Source organism: Notothenia coriiceps, unplaced genomic scaffold, assembly GCF_000735185.1.
Source record: "Notothenia coriiceps isolate Sejong01 unplaced genomic scaffold, NC01 NC01_scaffold00002396, whole genome shotgun sequence".
Classification (NCBI taxonomy): Eukaryota; Metazoa; Chordata; class Actinopteri; order Perciformes; family Nototheniidae; genus Notothenia; species Notothenia coriiceps.
In genome coordinates, this window is record NW_011335097.1 from 1 (window position 1) to 6,406 (window position 6,406).

At 43.6% G+C, this 6,406-nt stretch overlaps 1 long non-coding RNA gene across 1 annotated transcript in view; it reads left to right on the top strand.

Moving 5' to 3' along the window:
* Positions 1-4,144: 4,144 nt before the first annotated feature.
* The window catches only part of LOC104967327 (uncharacterized), an 8,232-nt gene continuing 5,970 nt past the window's right edge, over positions 4,145-6,406 (top strand). The window contains exon 1 of the long non-coding RNA XR_800732.1: positions 4,145-4,224. This is a non-coding gene — a long non-coding RNA (uncharacterized lncRNA). The remainder of the gene's footprint in view (positions 4,225-6,406) is intronic.

Consider the following 6,406-nt stretch of genomic DNA (forward strand, 5'->3'; position numbering starts at 1 on the left):
GAAATCCCATTTGCTTTTTTTGTCGAGGGAACCAGAGCGCAGCTTACTTCCGGGTTTTAGGACGCGTCACTACACCACTAAGTTGATGCGATTTGACTGGATTGTGAGGCAAGGGAAGCCAGTCGCCTCTGGCTCATGGATGTATAATAAGAACTGGATACAGCGTAGGAGGCGGGGCCTCGTACATTCCTATGAGAGTTGCTCATTGGCGCATGAAGACAAAATGGCCCTACTTTTGAGAGAGCGAAACGTCACGAAAGTATTCATATAATCAAATAATCCGTTCTTATTGTGCATCCATGGGTAAAAGTAAAACTCATGTAGTACTGAACAGGTCACATGAACGTGCCCTGTGGCGCAGTCCCGTGGGTTGGATCCGAGTTCATAACAGAGGAAAATAACTCTCAGAATAACGTTATTAGCACATTTTACAACTTGAGGACCGAATGTTTTTAATAAGGCCTATACAAATGTTCATACTGGGTGGTTTATTTAGTTTAAAATAAATTATCCAACGATTTACAGACGTCTCTTTCCCAATGTTAGTCAACGGGAAAAAGTCTTTCCGTGCCCAGCGACTGATACGGAAGTGTAGTACCGCCGTTTGGCCACAACTAATATTTTCCTCAGAGTCCGGCTCACTTCCTGGGGGCTTGACTCTCTAGCAGGGACTATCTGGGGGTGAAAAGGTTAGCGCGAACTAGGTTCTAGTTCCAGATATTTTTGGTGTGAAACCAAAACCCCAAGAACTATCGGCCTAGTTCCTGGGAAAAGTACTCCGGTGTGAAAGCGCCTAATGGTCCTGATTGAAATATATCAACATGAATTGGGTGGATTGTCATGAAATGTTGCACATACGTTCATATTTCACAGAGGATGAATCATAAAGACTTTGGTGAATTCTGACTATTCCTCTAGCAACACCATAAGGTTTGAATTTCAGTTTTTTAGTTGCATGTCTTTGCAACAATTCGATGGATTGCCATGACATGTATTACATATATTCATTTTGCCTAGAGGATGAATGATGAATGAAACTTTATAAAATCTACAAAATAGACTGACACTACTTTTTGTACTTTTAGATTAGATTCATGGTTACCATTGGCTATATCTTCAAAAAAGACAATGTTTTGGGGAATTTCAAGCTTTTTACTAGATAATTCAAAGTAGAGAGGGGACTGGAATAGATGGATTGCCATGAAATTTGGGTCACACGTTTATATTCCTCTCAGAATAGATTGTAATAACTTCGGTGATCCTTGACCTTTTCAATCAGTGCAATCACCAGGTTAAATTCTTAACCTCTATATTTATGACAAAATATCGACAAAACAATTGATATTTTTGTCAATCGCAGCTGTACTTAGCGTTAAGTGCTCAAAAGCTAATAAAAGCATGCAAAAACACTACTCAGATGAAACATTATTCCTGATAAACAACCTTTTGTGTCTTGCCTTTACTGTTTAGCTTTCTGCTGCGCTGTTTACACTGCCTTGTATCCTGTTTTTGGACTGCATACCAAAGCAATTCGTAAACTCTGTAAAACTGCAATTGGGAGCCTTTTGAAACTAACATTTAACTCCAGACTACACCCTCACACAGTCACTAGCATGGCTATAATCTATTTTCCTTTTAACTTTTGCATTAGTGCATGTGGTGACGCCCTATACCTGCTCTTCCTGGCCTTTGTGCCTCCTCCTCCCTCTCTCTCCCTCGGCTTGTGTCCTCCCTGTCTGAGTGGTTGAACAGGTAGATCGTGATCTTTTTCTCAGCAGTAGGATCTTGTTTGTCCAAGTCGAGCACTAACCCGCACAGTCGGGTCCCTATAGTTCTCTCTTCTCCTACTAGCACTTCAATTAAAGCTGCTTTCATCCAGGCCTCATTCTTTACTTCAGAGTGCTGCTGGAGGGAGGGCCAGGCCGAGGCAGAGAAATTGAATCTGTTTGTGACGATCTTTCTTCCTGCCAGTTTCAGGCTTCCATCCTTGCTCACTCTTGAAATCCCTCTTTCCGTCGTTCCCTATAGTCGTTCTCCTGGCTGCAGCCGGCTTTTTATTCTCACTGCAAACGTATCCCTCTCCCCGTCTTTTAATCACCCGCTGCTTCTTTCTTATTTTTGTTCTTCCTGTTCCTGACCCACAATCTGCTGTCATGCATCCACCTTTTTCCATCCTCACCTCTATTCTTGTCTTCACTTTTATCCTCCCCTGCCCACTCAGTCTTCTCTCCCCTCCGCTCTTTCTCTCCCTCTCGCTCTCTCTCTCTCTGGGTAGTGCTCAGCTGTAGAGCACAGCGGACTCTAATGGCAGATCATTATCATGCTAATTAGAGCACTTTGTAGCTGCCGCCCGTCATTCTCTCTTCCTCGCAGCCCCCCCACGCTATCGTTAAAAAGGCCACCCCCTCCTTTCTCCTCTCCACCAGCCCGCCCTACTCCCCCCCCACCTCGTCTCTCCATCATTAACGGGACGTGCGCTGGCGTAATTGGACCCTGTTTATTCCGGAGAGCTGGGTTATTAAATCACACTGAGGTGACGCTCGCGCAGGTCTCCCCTGAAACGCTTTCATCATTGTCCCGTGCCATTATTGAACCTGCGTGGACGCGCACATACACGCGTGTTCAAAGAGGGTGTTCTTTGTATATAGATGTTCCCTACAAGACATGAAGAAACACGATGTGTCAAGCAGCCTTTCCCTCTCCCTGTTTTCTGCTGTGAAACAAAACGCCTACCATCTCAGAATCCCCTGCCAATAAAAAGTTTAATTCCACACAGGATTTTCTGGACCCCCAGGCTTGAAAAACAAGTGTGGACGAAGTTAAATTAGGCCAAGGACCCACTATTTTTCGTTTTTTTTATCCTGCTTAAAGTTGCCGTTTATAGCAGAGTGTTGGACATTTATTCCCAATCCATTTAGTTTTGAAAGCATGTGTGCCTGTATTTATGGTTCGGACGCAGATTCACTCTCTCTGCTTTGAATGTCAGTTGTTTTCCTCTAGGTCATGTTCAAGCCCGTGGTAACTCTTGATGTCCTCCCTCTGCACAATATAATATGATTATCACGTAGGTGCATTTGGCCGGCGCCTCCCTGCCAGTGCCAGGTGCTCAGGAGGTCTTTGGTCTCGACTGCTCAGAGTTACCGAGGCTGAACAGAGACGTGGTGGCCAGGAACCTGTCTATCAAAGGGAGACAAAGGCCCGTTTCATGATAACAGGGAGAGGTTGAAACTCCTCCGAGCTTACATCACCTCCCAAGAGGTTGCATAAAACAAGGCTGCCATTCCAATAAATCCTTCTCCACTGTTTTCCTCGCTCGTCTCGCTCGCTTTCATTCGCTTAGAAATACCTGACATGTTATTCTCCGCCGCGCCTCCCTCGATTGTCAACCCTTCATCCCGTAGGAATGTCACGCATTTCCGGTGTTGCGACTTGACTGGCATTATCTTTTGTTCTTTGTGTGCCTCTCTATCTTCTCACTGAAACTATGAGCAGCAGGGTCCGTGTGCTGAGTCAGGCCTGTTCTACTCTTTGCTGTCTATGCACAAACTATGTGTCATCTATTAATCAGCTATTTAGGAAAATGGTGCAAAGATTACACCGTCTGAACAGTGTAACCTTTATATAAACATTCCTTAATGGATGCTTGTGGCATGAGTGCATGAAATGAGGAATGATTCATGTTTAAAATCAAGATACAAGATAATATAAAAGCTGAGTAACAAGGGTTTTGCATAAACATCTGAATTTGCTTTGGTCCAGGTCCAAATCATATCTAACAATAACAACCTTCTCAGATTGCATTGCCGCAGAGGAAATCTTATTAAATGTTGTTGTATCTATAATCGGTTTAGACAGTGCTAATATTTAAACATTGGACCTAGTATGTTATTACATCCTATCATAGTATAAATTCCATTAGGGTATATGACACTCTACTCGTGGCTAAGAAACAAATTAAATCCAGTTTTTTTTTTCGTCATTTGACATTTTCTTTATTCTAAAAGACTTATCAAAAACCTCCCCTTCCTCCTCCTGATCCAAGACTATAAGCAAGCCACAGTAAATCAAACGTTCTTGTAATAACACTGTATAACATTGCTCATTTGTAGTTCCTTTACGACCTGCTCGTGTTTGTTCGTTTGCAGATGGTACGTGCCGTTGTTCAGCCTCATCTTCCTGATGATCTGCTGCTACGCCAGGATAATCTGCGTGGCCAATGCGAGGGTGAGTGCTCAACATGCGTGCAGTCGGTAGCCGTCCACAACACTGGCAGTTTAACTGAATCCAAGTGCATTGTGACCTTTTAGAAATGTGACATTAGTACAAGCTGACATTTCTGATTGCTCAGACAGGTTTGATGTGTGTTGTGTGTTTTCACAAGAGTCAAGACAAATCCCTTGAAAACATTTTCTGTGTTTGAAATATAATGTTATGGTTGGGAGTGGGCTCTGGTGGACAATTTGTCCATGCATGGAAGAAGAAACAATGCAACTCTGATAGTCAATAATCATTTGGAAGCTCTATTATTTCACACTCAGAAGATTACTATAGTAGAAGACATCTACACTGTATATGCAATGTAATATATTGTGGAGTAATGTCTACCTGGTTAGACAATGAAAGCCCTCTTCCTCTGTGTGCGTTGTGATATGAACTTCTTTGTTCTTTGTTTTGGTTTACTCTGAGCTCTGTCAGCATTGTTGCAAATGTTTGCATTGCTAGCTACCTTCTGCATGTTAAAATGGTGGTGGACACAGTCCTGGCTGAGACTCTGAATCATAGTTATTGCTCCTTATTTACTCAAATGTACTCTATTGAATTCATCTCAAAGGGGTGCATCAAAGTCTAATTGAAACTCTATAGCTGGCTTACATTTTTTTAAATATCCACCTTTCACTTATTCCAACTTCTCATAAAATGTGTGTCGATAATGAATTTAATTATTGCTTTAACTCCTCTCCTCTTCATAGCTCTTGTGTTATGTTCAATTGTAAGGGCACAGTAGAAGCCAAGAGGGAGCATTCCTAAAATATTGCATAGCTTTCATTCCCCTCATCTGACAACACAGTGTGGCCGTACTGCCAGCGGAAAGGTTGCTGGCTGACTCGCGCTCCAACAATATGTCTGTGGGGTTTTTGGTATACCAAAAAAGTAATGGATAATCAGGTGAAACTCACCACAGTCTCACAATATATTAAAACCGTGCATGTAAGTATTCTTTATTTGTGCTGGAGAGACAGCGATGAGTGGGTGTGACAGATTAGCCGCGCTGCAGACACATGACTTCAGGTAGCTGAAGGGAGGGGAAGGGGACAGAGACTACACAGCGCTTCATCATGAATGTGATAAAGAGGATGAATTGAATGTAGCCGCGTTGCCACCTACATCTCATAACTCATTCAGCTCACAGTATTCAGCCTTCTCTCCCTCACCCTCCTGTCTCTCTGTATCTCTGTTTCCCACCTTTCTTCTTTCCTCTGCCTCTCTTTTCCTTTCCAGCTCCATCTGTCTCTGTCTCTATCCACCCTCAGTTTCCCGTTCCCAATCATTTTCCTCCCGTGCCTCTTCCCCCTCTTCAGTCTGCCGTTTTGCTTTCTCTATCATATTTATGAAGAGCTCAAGCCTTATCTCTTTTCAGCTGCAGGCTGTCTCACTTGAAAGAGTTTCAAAAGCTTTGGAAGCAGGGTAGGTGGCGCCGCATCGGGAAAAGGGATAAAGCCGAGGAGGCGGGATGTGAGCTGGACGGAGAAGTTTCTCCGCTTTCCACAGACAGGCGGGGGGAGGATAGGGGTCGGAAAACTACTCCGTACCTCATTAGTTTACCAAGTCCACGCTGTTTACAACAGGATTATTTAGAGGAACACGGACACATTCTGAGGGAGAGTGTGAGCTCATACTAAATAGAGGATTTGAAAACTAATGAGTCATTATCAGGCGCGACAGAGAGGTCTGAGTGTGTGGTGCTGTTTGTTTTATGAATGTGATTTGTACATCCTTCCTGCCTAAGCCTCACGCATCAATACTTTCTGTCTGAATTGCTCAACTTCAGGTGGCACATCCTTAAAAGAGATTGCAACAAACGGCAGGTACTCACACTGGAGACCTGGCCGAAGCCTGACTATATTCCTCTTAGGTTGTTCATTTGGATGGGAGGTGGTGCTCTGGAACTCATTTAATGACCGAATGGCTGTTTTTTGTCTTGCACTGCACAAGCACACCACGGTCACGCATAGATTCACAAGGACAATCACGTCAGTGCGGTGAAACCATGGCAACATTGAGTTAATAAATTGCAGAACAGAGGAGCGCAAAGCTGCCTCTTTTTGTGTGTGAAGCTCTGGGCCTCCAGAGATTTCTCTATGAAGTCTTGGGTTACATAAACCCTCTGGTTTCCTACGCCCCCCCC